This window comes from Vulpes lagopus, chromosome 19 (genome assembly GCF_018345385.1).
Source record: "Vulpes lagopus strain Blue_001 chromosome 19, ASM1834538v1, whole genome shotgun sequence".
Lineage (NCBI taxonomy): Eukaryota > Metazoa > Chordata > Mammalia > Carnivora > Canidae > Vulpes > Vulpes lagopus.
Genome location: NC_054842.1, coordinates 38,532,333 through 38,552,019, shown reverse-complemented (window position 1 = coordinate 38,552,019; position 19,687 = coordinate 38,532,333). Strand labels below are relative to the sequence as shown.

Here is a 19,687-nt window from a genome sequence, read left to right as displayed (position 1 = left end):
TTTTGTTTTTACATAATGATAAACCCTATAATACATTGTGAGTATTTTGGTTAGGTTCTTTTTTTTTTTTTTTTTTAAGATTTTATTTGTTTATTCATAAGAGACACAGAGAGAGAGGCAGAGACACAGGCAGAAGGAGAAGCAGGCTCCATGCAGGGAGACTGACGTGGGACTCCATCCCGGGTCTCCAGGATCAGACCCTGGGTCAAAGGTGGCACTAAACCGCTGAGCCACCCGGGCTGCCCTGGTTAGATTCTTAGTTATCTTTTAAAATGATTAAAGAGGGCAGCCTGGAGACCCAGGATTGAGTCCCACGTCAGTCTCCCTGCATGGAGCCTACTTTTCCCTCTGCCTGTGTCTCTGCCTTTCTCTCTGTCTCTCATGAATAAATAAATAAAATCTTAATAAAATAAAATAAAATGATTAAAGATAGGAAGAAATTTTCCTCCAGTCTATTAATGAGAATGTTGAAATAGTTATTTTAAAGCCTATGTCTGATATTTCCAAAATCTGGGTCATATATTAGTCTGTTTCTATTGATTGCTTTAGCTCTTGCAGTAGGTTTTTTTTTTTTAACCCTCTTTTGTATGTGTGTTATAATTTTAATGCCAGATATTCTATATAAAAGAACAGTAGTGGGACACCTGGGTGGCTCAGTAGTTGAGCATCTGCCTTTGACTTGGGGCGTTATCCCTTGGTCCTGGGGTCAGGTCCCACATCAGGTTCCCTGTGGAGACTCTGCTTCTCCCTCTGCCTCTGTCTCTGCCTCTCTAGTGTCTCTCATGAATAAATAAATAAATAAATAAAATAAAATAAAAGACCAGCAGAGATTGAAGTAAATACTATTTATACCTGGAAATGGGCACATTTCTTTAGTTAGGCCATTTGTCTGTGGGATTGAGTCAGTCAGGAGTTGAGCTGGGTTTGAGTTCTAATATTGCTTTGATTGTGTTCATTGTAGCTCAGGGGAAGAAAGAGGCTGAACCTTTAAGAAACATCTTGGTCTTTAGAAAAGGGAAATGATTCTTTTTTTTTTTTTTTAAAGATTTTATTTATTTATTCATAGACACAGAGAGAGAGAGGCAGAGACACAGGCAGAGGGAGAAGCAGGCTCCATGCAGGGAGCCGGATGTGGGACTCGATCCAGGGTCTCCAGGATCACACCCCAGGCTGCAGACAGCTCCAAACCGCTGCGCCACCGGGGCTGCCCAGGGAAAGGATTCTTATATTGCATGATGGTGTTATAGCCAGACCTATTTGAGTCATGTTTGAATCCTATGAGAATAGGATATGTATAAGTTTATATGAAAACAAAACAAAAAAAAGATTATCTTTTGAAAAAAAAAATTAAATTTATTTATTTGAGAGCAAGAGTGAGAGAGAGCGTGCATGCAAGCACACACAAGCAGGGGAAGGGCAGAGGGAGAAGCAGACTCCCTGTCAAGCAGGGAGCCAGTTGTGGGACTTAATCTGGTGATTACAGGATGATGACGTGAACCAAAGGCAGATGCTCAACAAACTGAGCCACTCAAGCACTCCAAAACACAGTGATCTTTAAAAATATAATTTAATGAGAATCATCTTGTTAATCACTAGCAGTGCTGCCTATGTCTGTCTCTTACAGGGTAATAGAGTAAGGGAGCAAAATATTCTTACTTACTTCAGAAAAGGTGAAACTTGAAGCTTTGGCATCTCATGGACTGCCAGTGTTTCTGCAGAGGAAGGGGGAGGTGATCTGTTTCGAGTAGAGGCAACATTACTCAGCAGTACTTACTGAGAATGAACTTTTAATGAGGCCATGTAAAAGACTAAAGTAGTGTTCCTTAGCTTAGATACACACTGGAATCATCTGATACCTTTAGAACAATACTAATGCCTCCGTCCCAACTTCAGTGATTTAGATGGAGTTGGTTTGAAGTGTGACTTGGCTATAAGTTTCCCGTTTGACTCAAATGTGCAGCCAAAGCTGAAGATCACTCCTCTAAAGGCTTACAGAAATCCTGTGAAGTGTTAGAGACCTTGTAAGGCCTGGAGGATTTGTAGTAGCAGATGGAAGAAATATCAAAGGATATTTAAATTATTATCATTGCTGTGATATACAGAAAAAGCGATTGTTTTATTATGTACTAAGAAACATAAAGGATAACTCAATAAATGAAAGTAATTCTATATTCTTAAAAGAGAAAAAGAAGTATTTTAAATTTGACAGTTCTTTCCAAATCAAATAAAAACTACATAAAGCCATTTCAATCAAATCTTGTTAGAGTTTTTTTTTTTTTTTTAAAGATTTTATTTATTTATTTATTCACAAGAGACACACAGAGAGGGGCAGAGACACAGGCAGAGGGAGAAGCAGGCCCCATGCAGGGAGCCCAGCGCAGGATCACACCCTCGGCTGAAGGCGGCGCTTAACTGCTGAGCCACCTCAGCTGCCCTTGTTAGTTTTTTAAAACCAATAGTGTCACCTACCACCCTGATCTTGGATTCCTTTTTTTTTTTTTTCCTGATCTTGATTTCTAATACCATTCTCCACTAAAAGGATCCAAGGCTCCTTAGAAAAATAGCTAATATAGGTTTAGGGCAGGAAATATACAAGATGAAGCTGGAGTACTGTAGAAAACCAGAAAGCAAGGAAGTAGTAAAAAAAAAGGGAGGGGGGTAGATCATGCCAAAGCAACACAGGAGATAATCTGAAAAAGATCCCAGTGGCCAAACTAGAGCAGTTTGAGCAGCAAAATAAATAATGCAAGATAAGATTTTAACTTTAAGTGTAAAATAAAAATACATCATTGCATACTCATATAAATAGTGATTGAATAAATAAGTGAGAGAGAAGAGACAGGTCTCTCCATACAGAGTTCCAAATAATTTATTTACACACTAATTTAGAAACTTCTTCAAGAAGGTAGAGCTTAAACCCTCCACCCATTCTGTGAGTCTGGGGTGCATTTAGTGGGGTGCTTCCAAATTATAGTTTATGGAAACACAGGGTAGAGGAGGGAGGGTAACTTTACAGTAGAGAAACCTAAAAAAATAGCCGTGGCCAGTTGATCCTTTATCAGTCATAAATCGTGTTGATAGCTGGTACCCTTAATATGATGTGATGAGATCTTCCTCCCAATAATTTGTAACTCTAGTCTGAGAAAAAAATCAGGCAAACCCATATTGAATGGCATTCTACAAAATACCGGACCAATACTTCTCAAAATTGTCAAGGTCATCAAAAACAAGGCAGATCTGAGAAATTTCACAGACCAGAGGAGGCTTAGTAAACATAAATAATAAATAAATTAAATATTGGCATTACACAGAAATGCAAATGGATAATAAAAATATAAATACATATTCAACTTAACCAGTGATCAAATGCAAATTTAAATAACAAAAGCCAATGTTTGCCACTCAGTTTAGCAAAGATTTTGTTTTGTTGTTATTGTTGTTAATACCCACTTTGGAGTTGGTAGAGGCAGATCTGGAACTTAGAGTGATAAACCTCTTTGGAGGATGATTTGTTCAGGGTATTTCAAAAATCTTTAAAATATGCAAACTCTGACTCCACATTTTCATTTCTGTGGGTTTATCCTAATTAAAGGAAGACTTGTGTGAAGATTTTAGCAAAGAATGTTCAGCACAGCATTGTTGATGAGAATGAAAAATTGCCGGGGGTTGGGGGGAGGGTGTGCCTGGATGGCTTATTTGGTTGGACTGCCTTCTGCTCAGGTCATGATCCCAGGGTCCTGGGATCAAGCCCTGCGTTGAGCTCCCTGCTCAGCCAGGAGCCAGCTTCTCCCTCTCCCTTTGCCTCGCCCCCTGCTTGTGCACATGCGCGTGCATTCTCTCTCTCTGTCAAATAAATGAATAAATAAATAAAATGAAAAATTGAAAGCAGTGTGACAAATACTGAGTATTGTATATTCTATAGATGTTATAAACTAAACAACTTATTGAGTTCAGAGTTAAAACCAGCATGTACAGCATGATCCCTACCGCTGCTTTCCTTGGAAAAAGAAAAATATATGGCATAGAAAAAGACTTGATATGTGTATGTAAAACATTCATTATAATTATTTCAGGGTATTTGAATAATGGATGATTTTTATTTTCTCCTGTTTACTTTTATTTATCCTTCTTATTCTTTAAATCTACTTCTCTTAGGAGTATGAATCAGAGGAGAAAAAAAAAAGCATGAATCCGTGTTAAGTCCTCTGGGAAGACAATTGGTAATATACATCAAACTTAAAACAGTTGATATATTTTCACCTAGTAAAACCCTTCTGGGAGTTTGTCATCAGAAAAGAATAAGAGAGGGGCACCTGGGTGGCTCAGTTGGTTAAGTGTCCAACTCTTGATTTGGGCTCAAGCCGTGATCTCAGGGTGGTAGGATTGAACCCCACATTGGGCTCTGCACTCACAGTAGTCTGCTTGTCCCTCTCCTTTTGCTCCTTCCCCTGTTGTCTGTCTCTCTCTCCCTCAAATAAGTAAATAAAATCTTCAAAAAAAGAATAAGATTTGAATGTGGAAGTGTTTATTACATATTTTTTTACATAATTATAATGGCAAAATAAGGAGATTGTGTAGTATCCATTTGTAGGGAAATAAAATATGGCACATGTTTACAGTGGAATATTGTGCATTCATGATTGTGTTTAGAGAATGTTTGTTGAGGTCTGATAATCCTGGAATTCCCTTTTAGATTTTTGCTCAGAATGGCATCCGTGATCCTGATTCATTCCCCCATGTTCTTTTGTTGTAGCCTCAGATAAGAAAATAAGAAATGGATTCTTTCTACTATTTTGTGTAAATAACAAAAATTAGTAAATTACTTTTTTCCCTAAAGTCATTCCCTTATATATATTCTGTTTGGCTTCCTCAGTTTCAATTTATTTGCCTTACTTTTAAGGCTATGAGTGTTGTGAACCTTTTCACTATTCTGTGCTGTCTGAAGTGCTCTTCTCCCTGCTTTTACCTTGCTGACACCTCCTCATCTTCCAGGTTGCAGCTTAAATATCACTCCCTGCAGAGAGATCTTCCCAGTGCACCTTGTCTAAGGAGCACACGTGGAATACTCCCGAGCTCTCTGATGCCACTAGTTTCTTTCCTAGCAATGGACACAATTGGTATTTTTGTATTTGTTTGCTTGTTTATAGTGTTTCCTCTATTAGACTGTAACTTCCTGAGGCTAGGGATTATATTTTTTCCTTCTCCCATGTATTTTTAGGTCCCCCACTTAAGGCTGGCATGTTGTAAACAGTAAATATGTGTAGATTTAATGAACTAATAACTTAATTTTGCAGCTTTGGCAACATCTCATTTAGAATTTATCATGTAATTTAATCGTTATAATTTAGATTGTAACAAAATTATTCTTTTTTAACAAAATTATTCTTACAGCACATTGATCTTAGCTATGTGGACTTGATATTTTAATGTATCTTATAGACTATGTGGACTTGATAATTTAATGTTTTTTATGTAAGAATATACAGGTAGGATATTAGGTTAGACCCAAGAAGTAAGGGAAGTTCTTATAATAGAGGTGGAAGTACTAGTGGATACTGTGGACTGGATGGACTAAAGGGGTAAAGAAGAGGAGAAAAGACATTTTGAACAAGATTGTTACATGTGCTTTTTTAAAAAGTAGACAATTTTGTCAGCAAAGTTTTAAGTTCATAGTAAAATTAAATGGAAGGTACGCTCTCATTCCTACATGAGTTTTGTTTTGTTTTGTTAATTTCTTTATTATGGTAAGATATACATAACATAAAACTTATTCTCGCCATTTTTAAATATACCATTCAATGGTACAGAATATATTCATAGAGCTGTGCAACTATCATAACATCCATCTCTATAATTTTTCATCTTGTAAAACCAGAACTCTGTATCCATGAAGTAGCAAAATTATTACTACAAAACTCTTAGAAGAAAAGATCAGGGGGCACCTGGGTGGCTCAGTGGTTGAGCATCTGCCTTTGGCTCAGGTCGTGATCCTGGGGTGCTGGGATTGAGTCCTGCATCGGGCTCCCCGCAGGGAGCCTACTTCTCCCTCTGCCTATGCCTCTGCCTCTCTCTGTGTGTCTCTCATGAAAAAAATAAATACATCTTAAAAAAAAGAAGAAAGAAAAAATATCTGTATTTAAAGATGGGAAGAGGAAGAGGAGCAAGTGAAGGTGAAGTTACTTTTTCTTTTGAAAGATTTTATTTATTAGAGAGAGAGAGAGAGAGAGCATGAGCAGGGAAGTTAAGATTGTGGGGGCAGGGGTTGGGGGGCTGGGGTGGGAGGAGAAGCAGGCTCCCTACTGAGCAAGGAGCCAGATGATGTGATGATGCGATGCGGAGCTCCATTGCTGGACCCTGTAACCATGACCTGAGTGGAAGGTAGACACTTAACTGTGACTGAGCCACCCAGGCGCCCCAGGGAAGTTACTTTTTATTGCAAGATATTTTTAAGAAACCATCACTTAGCAAAGGAACCCTTTGTTTTAGGTGTAGTTCTCATCAGGATGATTAGACATTTTATTTCAGAATGTGATTAAGTATAGGAAACTAACATAGGTAATCTCCATTCCCTCACAACTTGGACCTGGCAGAGACATGGGTCCTAAAGTAAGCAGGAATGGGCGAATAAAAACTATGGTTGTGCTATCATAGTATCATTTCTGCCTACAGAATCAGAAAGGTACCTGCAAAATGTGGTCAAGTTACCAAAGCATAGGAAACTAGTCTGAATAAGTTAGCATATACCTGGAGGAGTGAATACCTAGCCCTCTTGGGTGTTCTTTGTGCAACCAGTGGTTCTAAATAATACGATGCTTGAGTGGATTTTCTTTGTTTTGTTTTGTTTTCTTTTTTTTTTTAATTTTTATTTATTTTTATTTATTTATGATAGTCACAGAGAGAGAGAGAGAGGCAGAGACACAGGCAGAGGGAGAAGCAGGCTCCATGCACCGGGAGCCCGACGTGGGACTCGATCCCGGGTCCCCAGGATCGCGCCCTGGGCCAAAGGCAGGCGCCAAACCACTGCGCCACACAGGGATCCCCTGTTTTGTTTTCTTTTATTTATTTTTTGAGTGTATTTTCTAAGAAGATTAAGGAGAAGTTGTTTGAGAAGACCTACACAAGATATATTTTGTTACGCCAGTAGGAAGACTCATCATTCCCCCAAAGTGTGTGATACAGTAATAAAGGAACACAGAAGCTAGTGATTATGCTACTTGCCCAGAAAGGCCTGGAAGTAGATTGAAGGGCAGAGTAAGTGTGGAATTTGGGACTGGGGAAGGGGCACTGGCATGGAAGGCAAGCATAGAGGAGGAAAATGGAAGAATAGGGAGAGGCTTGAGGTCAGATCTGTCGGGTAGACAGTAGAGAACAGGTCAATTTGCTTCCTAGCTCATTGCATGATACATTATAGGCTCTCAGTATTTGTTGAAGAAAGAATGAATGATGGCTAGGGAAAAGAAAAATCGCTCCTGCAGGAACCATTCGTGATGAAATCCTGCGTGGGCCCCACTTTATCTTACCCATTACTTGATCTCAGTCATAGCATGTCTTCCTGACCTTGGGTTGCTATTAGATTTATTGTGAGAACATCCACTAGGGGCACCTGGATGGCTCAGTTGATTAAGTGTCTGCCTGCAGCTCAGATCATGATCCCAGGATCCTAGGATGGAGCCCTGGGTCAGGTACCCTGCTCAATAAGGAGTCTGCTCTTCCCTCCCATGCTTCACACACACACACACACACACACACACACACACACACACACACACACATACTCTTTCTTTCACACTGTCTCAAATAAATAAAACAACAACAACAACAAAATACCCACACATACTAAATGTGTGAATGTTCCAGGTAGTGTATATTTGAATTTATAATCATGTCCAGCTCTGGCGGTGGGACAGGAGGAGGAGGGAGTGATACTCTGCTATTTAGAAGTATGATAAGTATATATGAGTACTGAGAAGTTTAATTTCCTTTTGTTTTAAGACTATACTAGAATGGGTGTGACCATATCTATCTAGCCCCTGAATATTCTGGCCTTCGGTGACATGTATAAGCACTTTTGGCTGACTTGACAGGTTAAAGGTGTGCACTTATTTTCTGTGTGTGATTTATGGTGAGGTGATCAAGAATGGAAAGTTTAAAGTTATTCCCACATATGTAAAACTAATGGGATGCCATGTAATTTCCAAAGTTCTTTTTTTATTCAAACTCCTCTGAAATCTGATAGTCCACAGAAACTCAGTGTATCAAATTTTAACTGATTCCTTTACTCAAGTATAGTGACCTCACATCTGATAGTGAAAACAGATTTTAGGATCTGAAGAGACACAGGGCCAAAGCAGTTGTTTTCTCAATTTTAAGCTATTATATAATTGCAACACAAGTTAATTAACACCCTTAAGCATGTAAGTGTAATAGGTGGTACGGAATCTGTTCGCAAAGAAAAGTTTCACTAAGAAAAGGCTCTCTTTGATCTGTTTCATTCACATATATCTATTTGAAGGTCTAATAGGCCCTGCTTTAGACACTGAGGATACAATACCAAAGAAAGCACAAAATCTTTGCCCTCCTGAAGCTGTTGTCAAGACATACTCTCAGAGGGGAATATTTCAGATTGGGTGGTAACTAATCAAAAAAGGAAAGAGATATCTTCATCTATCTAGGAGAGCTCACTAAAGACAAGGATTTTTGTTTTGGCTTTTGTCTCTTGTGTTCACTGCTATATCTTCAGAGCCCCAAATAGCGCTTGGCTCATAATAGGCATTCAGTAAATATATACCATTGATCAAAGTGTTTATTATTTTGAATTTGTATATAATCATACCCATGTACTTTAGTAAATGATTTTTATGTCTAGCTAGTTGAAAATTTTTATCTGTTACCTTATTTTTACATTTGTTACCTACTTTTAGTTTCTCCTTATACCCACATATCATGATTCAGGAAAAGCTTATTAATATTAATAATTAGTCATATGGTGATCTGATATTGCAAAGGATAGATTTAGAAAGGAACTTTTAGAGGTCATCTTTTTTTTAGCTTCCTGCCTAGGAAAAACTAAGTAAGATGATTAGGTATGGGTTTTTAATTAATCGTTTAAAAAAACTAGGACAACACACTGGGGTTCTCTTGAGAAAATGGAGAAAGGTACTTAACCCTAGATATAAAGATACTAACCTGAAAAATTTAGAACTTCTAACTGTGTGGGAAAGGGAAAAAAAATCGAGCACAACTAAGCTGCTCTTTGTTGATATCAGAAATGGGCCTGTCATTCATTTTGGCATTGAAACATAGCCTCCTATCTCAGGGGGCAGGACTAGGACTTTTTTTTTTTTTTTTTTTCCTCCCAGAGGAGCTGGACAGTTATTACAGGTTGAAAAGCCCCGGCCAGTTTTTCAAGAGTTTCTCCTCCTTTATTTTTCTTTTTTTTTTTTTTTTTCCTCCCACACCCCCCCTCCCCCCAACTTCTGGTGCTTTTGCTCTGCTTTCAAGATGCATTAAGGTCTCCTGCTTTGTGACTGCTTTGGAACCAGCAAATAGCCTGACATGTACAATTCGAATTATGCAGATTTCATGAGTAAGTTTAATCTTGTTTTTTTAGCCAGTTAAAATTCAAGTGATATTTAGAAAAATGTGAACTTGGAGTTAGCCATTTTATCATTCTACTGCTTTTATTTTAAGCATATTTTTTAAAACAACCTTTAATTTAATAAGAAAGTAAGATCCTACACATTAAAAAGCCCCTGTGTCTCTTAAGACTTAAAACTTCCAGTTTCTTTCAGATGATCTTGTTGTATTAGACAGTAGTCTTTATAGGTCCTTTGAAAGCCAGTTACCTCAACGGTTTTCTTGAGCATCTTTTTAGTTTTATTGAGAAGTATTTTAAATTGAGCTTTTCTGAGCTCGATTGCTTATGTCTGACACAGTCTCAAGTTTCCACTGAATGGTAACAAAGACTGTAGAGTGTTGTTGGTGCTGCAGTGAGAGGCATGCTTCTTTAGACCAGGTAAGAGAGATCATTTTGTTTCTTACTGCTGGGTGAGTTTTTACCGCGTTTATTTTATATTCCTCCAACAGCAGCAATATTAAGTTGATAAATAGCCAAGAGCACGCTGAATTCAAGACGTCCTTGCTTGTTGCAGACAGGAAAACTACAGGGTATGGGGGTTGGGTTGGGCAGGGGGGAGGGGTAGAGTAAGCTTAGTTTATCACTCAGTTACTTATATAAATCAACTAAAATGTGAAAATGATCCTGGAGCTCAGTTTTCCTCGTTCAAGAACTAAGAAAGCAGTTGAGGAAATGGATTAATTTTGAAGGGACTTCATAGTTATTACTTGTGAATGCAATTCAAATGATAGTTTTTACTTTCATTTTTTTCCCCCAGTAGTTAATAAAATAAGCTTTTGCCCTTAACTATACATTTTTTTTAATTGATGGAAACTTTTAAATTGCCAGCCGCAAAATATGCTTCCTCAGGATCTTTGAAATAAACCTGACACTTAAAAAAAAATTTCAGCTTCTATAGCTGTTTCATTCCTTTTTTTCCCTAGTACATTTTTCTTAAAAGTATTTGTGCTTTGAAAATGTCAGCTGTATTCTAATGAAGCTCAGGCATTGTTTGCTCATAAAGGGGCCGGTGCATTCCACTGCTTTATGGTTTATTATGAGGCTCAGTGTGAGAGTGTGGGTGGCACCATTTGGTGTCTGCCTCTTGGGGTAGTGACTGCCATTATGTTAGTGTTGGATTGGCAAAGAAAATATAGCATGTAAGATCCTATATGAATCTGAAACCTATGAAGAAAATCTTAGCCCTAAATAATACCGAGTGAGCCCGGAATGTGTGACAACTTGATTGAGTTGATCAAGTATACTCTCTAAAGTCTGCATTTCAGTTACAATTAACACTCTACCAGTCACATCTCTTGTTTTTTAATGTATATAACATTTACTCATTCTTTGAATTTCAATAAGGAAGTGAATGTTTCTACATAGATTATGACATTTTAAGTAGATACAGTAAAATTTTAAATAATACACTTACTTTTAAAAAAGAGTTTTAAGGAACTTAATGTGGGTGGGGAGGGGGAGTGGAAGAGGAGGTCAGGCAGAGAGAGCCTTTCTTTCAGTTAGGAAAGCCCTGATGAAGAAAAAAGCAACAGATGTTTCTTCTGTTACAATTGAGGTTGTTTTATTCAAAATTCACAGTAGCTGGAATGGGGAGGGGAGGTTGTAAATCTGACTTAATCAGGGAATAAATAAAACTTAGTCATTTAAAATTTATCCTTTTATACTTAGAATTTAAGAATTAGTAGAGTAACATACCTTTTGGAGAGGCTTTTTTTTTTTTTTTTACTAAGAAAGTGTAATTAATGGAGACGTGAGAAAGTTAATTTTAGTGCATGTAAGTTATGGAAAAAATGACCTTTAAATCATACAGAATATTTGGGGAAAAATTTTAGCCATTATAAAATACATAAGGAATACTTAGGTTGCAAAAGTTTGTAATTGCACAATAGATACTAAGGCTCAAAATGCAATTGCATTATGAAACATTATTTGCATATAATGTGAGAAATCCTTTTATCTTCAGTGAGAAGCATAAGACTTATTCCAAAAGATCTCTGAATAAGAAATGTAAGAGAAATATTTTTAATTTAACTGAAATTAACCTTTCAACAGATAGTAAGCTTGGGTTGGTTGCTAATGGACAGAGAAGAATGTTTATTTGCTGTAAAGTAGCAAAGGAAGAATTTGGAAGCAATATGCATGTAATGAAAGCAGTTAAAGTTTAAAAAATAGTTTTTGAATTTGTGGAATTCATAATGAGTAAAAAACCTTTCCTTTTACAAGTAACCAAGGAACTCTGTGCTGTTGTATAGTGTACATTTATACATATTACAACATTATGTATTTCTTTAGAGTTAGCTCGCGGAAAACCAGTGCTGAGCACCAGATCTTTCACATATTGGTCACTTAGTAAAAATTTGCCATACCCTAAACTATAAAATTAGTAAGAATAGATGACAGCCAAAAAATTCTGTGAATGATAGTTCAAAATTTGTTTAAGGAGCAAATATTAAAATGGTTTTCTAAATGTTAATTGGCCTAAAGAGAAGACAGGAAAAGATACCAGTACTCAAGGAAATCATTAAAGATTTCTCTTGCTTTTAACTGGGATCTGTGAGCTTCCCTGAAGATTTCCTTTGTTTCAGATGATGACAGAATTTAGATATTTTGAAGTTTTTAAGGTCATTGTTTTAATTAAGATTACACTAAGATTCTAAAGTTATCTTCATATGTTTTGCTTTTTTAAGGAACAGCAATAGGTAGCAGTTGAGCGTTTTTTTCTCTCTAAGATAAGTAAAATAACTTACATGGAGTTTAAAATGGGATTACAGGGAAACGGCTCAGTTGGTTAAGGGTCCAACTCTTGATTTTGATTCGTGTCATGATCTCAGGGTTGTGAGATGGAGCCCCGTCATCAGGTGTGGAGCTGCTTAAGATTCTCTCTCTCCTTCCCCCTCTCTCCCCTTCAACAAAAAAGAAAATAAAATGGATTTGCAAACTATATAGGTCTGATTAAAGTAAATTTTTTTTACCATTTTGATCAAAGTATATATAAATTTGATGAAATAGCCAGCCCTAAAAAAAATTGATGGCCCCACATGTGATATATAATTATGACAACATCCCAGACTGGAGTTATCAAAAATGTGTGTCACTTCAGATTATAAACGTAGGCATGATATTAGGTTATTTAACAGCATCGGCAACAACAATAACAGAAATCTTTGAAACTGTTAACCCTTCAAATTAAAAGCAAAAAACTGAAAGAAGACTTTCGAAGTGAAGTACCTATGATTCTCGCCTTGTATATATGAACTCTTTAGACAAAACTGAGGTCTTGGAGAATCTGAGCCTTACCTATTCTTTGTTTTCCAAGTTAGAAAATATTCATAGAGAATGACTAATGTAAACATTCTCTCTGCCTTATGTATATATGTATGCAATTAGAAACAACAACCTAGAAATCTCATTTCTGAGGAGGAGGTCGGAGAAGGAGGGAAGATTTACCTGATGCCTATATTTTTCTGAAAAGAAGATCTTTTACATTGTTGTTTAGGAGCAGATAAAATAGTATAAATATTGTGCTTTTAGTATAGTATGAGTTAACTCTTGCGAAAGATCCAGGAACCTATCATGTAATAACAGCCTTACTTCTTCCTACCAAGTTTTAAGCAACCAATTTGTAAATGAACTTTTGAATCTTGACTCTAAAGCTAGAGACCATCAGTGGGGGGCTTGTTTTTCGGCACTTTGCTCACTTATGGTACAAAGTTTGTCCTCTCTTGGCAATTTCTCTGACAGAAAAATGAAGAGACTGCTAACTGAGCATTTACGGTGTGCCAAGTAGACCCAGGGAACTTATCTGTTAAAGTTTGCAAAATCTTTTTTTTTAATCTTTCAGTGGATAAAATTTTAATTAAAAGATTTTTGTTGATAGTGATGTCTAACTGTAAGATTTCTTGCTCTTCAAATATAATTTATATGTAACTTCAATAATAGCTCTCAAATGGAACATATTATTGAAATAAGATATTGATCGTTGAAATTTTGAGTATGGTATTATGGATTTTAATACTTTCTAATTTGCTAGGGGAAAGAACTGCTTTGAAACTCTAATTTGTGGGTGGTCTTTGGTCTGTTTGAGTTTAAGTGTCCTAAAGTTTTTTTTTTTTATTTTTTTTATCCTAAAGTTTTAAATTGATTTTAATAATCCAACTTTTAAATGGTAAGTATATCTACAGTCAATGCCATATTGCCATCTTTTATAAATATTGGAAAAATATTTCTTGGCTGTAAATTTTAAATGATTTATTTGTTAACAGTCTGGGGCAGGTTACCGTCATAGAGGGGTTGTGGGCTTCTTCAGGAGGATGATTTCCAATTAAGTGCACTTGGGTATTCTAATACTCATAAATGCTGATCTTTGTGGGTGCACCCAGCTGCCTTGATCTACCCTAGCCATTCAGTGGCTGTTGGTAGGAGATAAAATGTGCTCCCTTCCGCTCACTCTTTTATTAGGCATGCACACAGTGTCTGTGTGCCATCTGGTGGGTGTACTAGCTGTGGTGATGGTGCTGGATGTAGTAGGAGTTGAATGTAGGCTAACCGTTGAAAAGATGTAACATGCAAAAACAAGAGACTGAAGAAATAAGGGTCACTAAGCCCATTCTTTTTTAAAAACTTAGACAGAGATGAATGTAATAGAAAGAGTCAAACTTATACTCCATTACTTCCCTAATTTGAACAAAGGGACCTTGAAGCAGTCTCCAGTATTGACTGATCATGAGAATCATTTGAGCCACTTGTTAAAAATAAGCATTCCCACCTTGTTTCTGATATTTTGGGTGTTGAATGGAGCCTAGGAATATGCATTTTTGTTTTTTTTTTTAACTTTTTTTTTTTTTTTTTTTTTTGTTAACTTTTATTTATTTATGATAGTCACAGAGAGAGAGAGAGAGGCAGAGACATAGGCAGAGGGAGAAGCAGGCTCCATGCACTGGGAGCCCGATGTGGGATTCGATCCCGGGTCTCCAAGATCGCGCCCTGGGCCAAAGGCAGGCGCTAAACCGCTGCGCCACCCAGGGATCCCGGAATATGCATTTTTGAAAAAGAGGGACACTAGTTCCCCCACCCTCCACCCTCTTTATATCTTTTTAAAGGTTTTATTTATTTATTTATTCATTCATTCATTCATTCATTCAGTCATTCATTCATGAGAGACACAGAGAGAGAGACAGAGGGAGAAGCAGGCTCCACGCAGGGAGCCCGACATGGGACTCCATCTGGGTCTCCAGGATCAGGCCCTGGGCTGAAGGCAGGCGCTAAACCTCTGAGCCACTCGGGCTGCCCACCCCCTTTATATCTTATAACCAGGCACATTTGGGAAGAATTGCTATGAAGAGTTGGAAGAGCCAAATTGTCTGAGGCCATATGGTAAACTAATTCAAGTATTAATCAGAAGATATATTGTCCCCAAAATGGGAAATTCTAATTAAGCAAGTGGAAGAGAAATGAGAAAGTTAAGATTTTAAGGCTTCCTTTACTGAACAAGATAATAGAAAAAGGACAAAATGACATGTTTTAACTAAAGATAAGCTAGTGAAAAAGCTATAGGATCAAATCGGTAGGTCAGACAGATGTTTTTGGATAGACATTTAAAAAATACTGAAAGGAAAAGGTCCTACAAAGAAAACCTAGTGAGAATGGATTAAATGATTTCTAAGATCTTTTAGCTTTGAGGTTTGATGAACTAAATGGAAACAACTATAATATTCCAAATACCAGAGCTTGAATTACGGAGTTCATGTAAGAAATGAAGAGGCCCTCTTTAAATCCTGGCATGCAGAAAGATAAAGAAAGAAATTTTTTTTTCTCCTTTCAAAGTGAAGAATCCAGGGCATTTATGGTTTTAGATACCAGAGAAACCAGGAGCTAGGTAATCATTTTAAAAGGTGTCCTCCATGTAGAAATGCTTATCAAAGCCAAGAGAACAGATTTGATCCTCTAGGGCAGGTATGTAGAAAAGACTGACAGAAAGATTGATTGAGCCATTTAAGAGTATGCCCTTAAGGCTAAGAGCCCGTTTCTTGTTATGGCCATTTTAGGGTTCTTGGTTAGGTTCATGGAAAGCCTTTCTTTGGTTCATGGAAAGATTCTGGTTAGGTGGTTTATTTTGGGGAATCCTAGAAGTGCTGTGTTCTGACAGCTGCAAAAACAGCTAGGCTTTTTTTCCATGCCTTTGAATATATTGGTATGTGTGTTTCAGATCTTGTGTCCTTACCTGAACTGTAGAAACCTTGAATCCCATTGTAGAACCAAATATGGAAGGGGAGGTTCTAGAGGCCACTTGAACTACTAAAATTTGGAGATATTAGGAACTTTTATTTTCTGTTTCTCACACCTCCCATTTTTAGCAATGTTGTAGTTATGATTATATAGACATGCTCTATTTTACTTATCTTGCAGGTTTGGCATTTCCAGTTGGATATGCTGCCTTTTCAAATTAATTATGAGTTTTTATTGTGTTTTACCTAGGAAGATAGTGCATTGAACTTATTTGTCAAATAAGGTGATAAATATCCTCTAAGCCATCCATATTGTAACATATATTGCTTTCTAGATGGCTGGCTGACATTAGAAATACAGCCTTAAGATGTGGAATCTTCTCCCTTTGCAAAATGAATTGGCCTGTTCCAGAATCGACCTGTGACTTGACCTCATTAGGACTGTATTTGAAACCAATTGATAGTCCTTTACAACACTTATTAAATAGTTAAAAGGGTAATACAGATAGGGAAGAAATGCTTGACACTCCTTTTCTGACTTTGCTTATTCTCTAGTGGAAATGTCAATCATGAATGAAGTAAAGGCATGTGATACTGTCACCTAAATAGGCAGATCTGCCGAGCAGAATAGAAAGTCAATAAATTGACCCAAATAAGTAATTGATCAAGGTAGCATTTCATATCAGCGGGGGGGGGGGGGGGGGTGTAGATCATTCACTAAAAGTAGCCATCTGAAGGGAGTGCCTAAGTGGCTCAGTCAGTTAAGCATCTGCCTTCAACCCAGGTCATGATCTCAGGATCCTGGGATCAAGCTCCATGTCAGAGAGTCTGCTTGTCCTTCTTCCTTCTGTCGCCCCCCCACCCTCACCCCCAGGCCCGTGCGCTCTCATGTTCTCTCTCTCTTTCTCTCTCTCTCTCTCTCTCTCAAATAAATAAATAAATAAAATATTTTTTACAAAGTAGCCATCAGGGAAAAAAAAATTGAGTCTTTTATTTCTCACATCAAATAAATTCCAGATGAGTCAAGGATATAAAATTTAAAATGAAGGCATTAAAATACTAAAAGCATGGGGGATGTTTAATGCAGTCTTAGTATATAATTAATGATAGCTAATTTCAAAGAACAGCATAGCCAACTGGAAATACCACACCTATAAGATAAGTAAAATGTAGCAGGTCTGTATATGATGTATACCTCCAAGGAGGGGATTCAAGATAAATAAATAAACTTCAGTTACTCTGACCTTCATTTTTATATTTAAACATACTTACAGACCTTCTTGTGTCTGACACAAGAGTCACAAAAGGAAAGAATTATAAAATTGACTACAGGGACGCCTGGGTGGCTCAGTGGTTAAGTATCTGCCTTTGGCCCAGGACATGATCCCAGAGTTCGGGGAAAATAATTGGGCTCCCTATGAGGAGCCTGCTTCTCCCTCTGCATCTGTCTCTGCCTTCTCTCTGTGTATCTCATGAATAAATAAATAAAATCTTTAAAACATAATAATAAAATAAAATAAAATTGACTACATTCTTGGGGTGCCTGGGTGACTAAGTCGGTTAAGCATTGACTCCTGTCAGGATCTCAGAGTCAGGGGCTGGAGCCCTGTGTTGGGCTCTGTGCTGGGCCTGGAGGCTGCTTAGAATTTTCTCTCTCCCTCTATGCCCATCCCCCACTCTCCCTCTCTTAAAAAAAAAAAACTACCTTTTTAAAAAAGTGCAAAGAAAACCGTATATAAAAGCAAAAGACAGGGATCCCTGGGTGGCGCAGCGGTTTGGCGCCTGCCTTTGGCCCAGGGCGCGATCCTGGAGACCCAGGATCGAATCCCACATCAGGCTCCCGGGGCATGGAGCCTGCTTCTCCCTCCGCCTGTGTCTCTGCCTCTCTCTCTCTCTCTGTGACTATCATAAATAAATAAAAAATTTAAAAAAAAAAAAAAAAAAGCAAAAGACAAGTGTCAAATTGGGAAAAATATTTGCATCAGGCATAACAAAGAACATAGTTATTTTTTCAATATTTAAAGAGTGTCTACCAATTAGCAACAGCCAATAGGAAAGTGAGCATAATTTTCAGGAAGGAATATCATTATAATAAATTAAAACCAAAATGAAATGAGAAATTGTTTTTAATGTAAAAGTTGACAAAGTTTGATTAACACATTGAGATGGTAAGGGTATGTGGAAATGGACATTTTTATACATTTCTGTATGGAGGGTTAATTGGTGCAGTCAGTTGGTACAACCAGCACATGTCAAGATGTGTAAAATCATTGCAGTGTTATTTGGAGTATTAAAAGATTTTGTTATTAATAATGTTATAATACTGTGGTTTTTCCATTACTAAGGGATTGATAAATAAACTTGTAGAACCATAAAAAGTAACACTGTGTAGCTAACAAAGTAAATATTGAGGCAAAACTATGATAAGGTATGGAAAGACATCTAAGATACAGTATTATTAAGTGGGAAAAAAGCAACATGCAAACTGATACAGTATTCAACTATATGTGAAGGGGAAAAGAATGTTTATGGATATATGTCTGTATATGTTAGAATATTTCTGGAAGGTTATATACAACCTGGCACTAGTAGCCATCACTAGGGAAGGGAATGGTTAGGTGGTGGTTGGAGATAGAAGGAAACTTAGTTTTCACTATACACTCATGCCTCATGAATTGGTATCATATTCTTCCATCCAGACATTCATATATTAACTCGTGCATTCATTTTCACGCAACAATATTTGTTGAACTTTGCTGTGTCCCAGGCAGGATGTGCTAGGTGCTGGAGGTACAGCAGGGGATTAGATAATAAATCCCTTGTCCCTGTGGATCTTAAATTCTAAGAGTCGGTGGGCTATGGACAGGTAATACTCGCCTAAGCAGGTAAACATTAATAGGCAATGTATCATAAATAACTACTGGTGAAAAATCATAGTAAATTAGGAAGTGCTTATATAGAGTGGTCGGGCATCTCTGATGTGACGACCAAGCCAGAGACTAGAAGGTACCTAAGGAATAAAGCAAGTAAATGTCTGAAGGAAGAAAGCGAAGAATTGTAGAATCTGTAATTAGCCTGTTACTAATAAGTATGAAATTGCCTAGGTTACTGTTTCCCATTTTTTTTTATTAAGATATGATTTGCATGTAGTAGAGCCTGAACCCGTTTAGCCTAGAGTTGTATGAATTTGACAAACACCTACACCACCACAAACCAGGTCATTTTCTAACTATTTAGGGCTGAAGGTTAGCTTTTTCTATGAAGTTGGACCCTGGTTGGGGGCGGGGGGGGGGGCGGGGAGGAGGCAGAGAGTATACAACTACTTCTGATTGGAGATATTTATAAACCTGTAAAATAAGCATGTTTTTTCTTAAAGTAAGTTATTAATTTGGTTCTTCTAGGAGGGTGTGATATAGGCTTGGGTGAAGGTTTTTCCAAAAACTAATTCAAGCCAAAAAAAAATTTTTTTTCCAGAAAAAGTCAGTACTATGAAAAAAATAACTCACACTGGCATCATGTAGACAAACCACAGTTATTTCACTGAATTTTTCATTTTAATTGAACATATTGAAGGTGACTAACTAGAACTGGAACCCCTTACAAGAATTATGAGTGAAGGAAATCTTTGGTGTCTAGACAATTCTAATGGAAAACAGAAAGATTCTAATTACTCAGAAAATTGAAATAAAATTTTGAGCCAAATTGTGTGCCTCTGCCAAGATTTGGCTAAGTTTGAGCTCTTTTTTTTCCGAGCCACTTCCCTAGGTGATTGATCTCATTTGTTAATGCAGGGAATTGCCAGAACCCAAATCCAGGCAGGTCTTTA

At 37.3% G+C, this 19,687-nt stretch overlaps 1 protein-coding gene across 6 annotated transcripts in view; it reads left to right on the top strand.

Moving 5' to 3' along the window:
• TFDP2 (transcription factor Dp-2) overlaps positions 1-19,687 on the top strand; it is a 162,344-nt gene that overhangs the window by 86,354 nt on the left and 56,303 nt on the right. The window contains exon 1 of one of the 6 annotated variants that reach the window (XM_041733857.1): positions 9,980-10,015. The exons of the other annotated variants lie outside the window; for them this stretch is intronic. The gene's annotated coding sequence lies outside the window, so the exon portion shown is untranslated. Of the gene's footprint in view, positions 1-9,979; positions 10,016-19,687 lie in introns of those variants that run through there. 6 annotated transcript variants of the gene reach the window in all.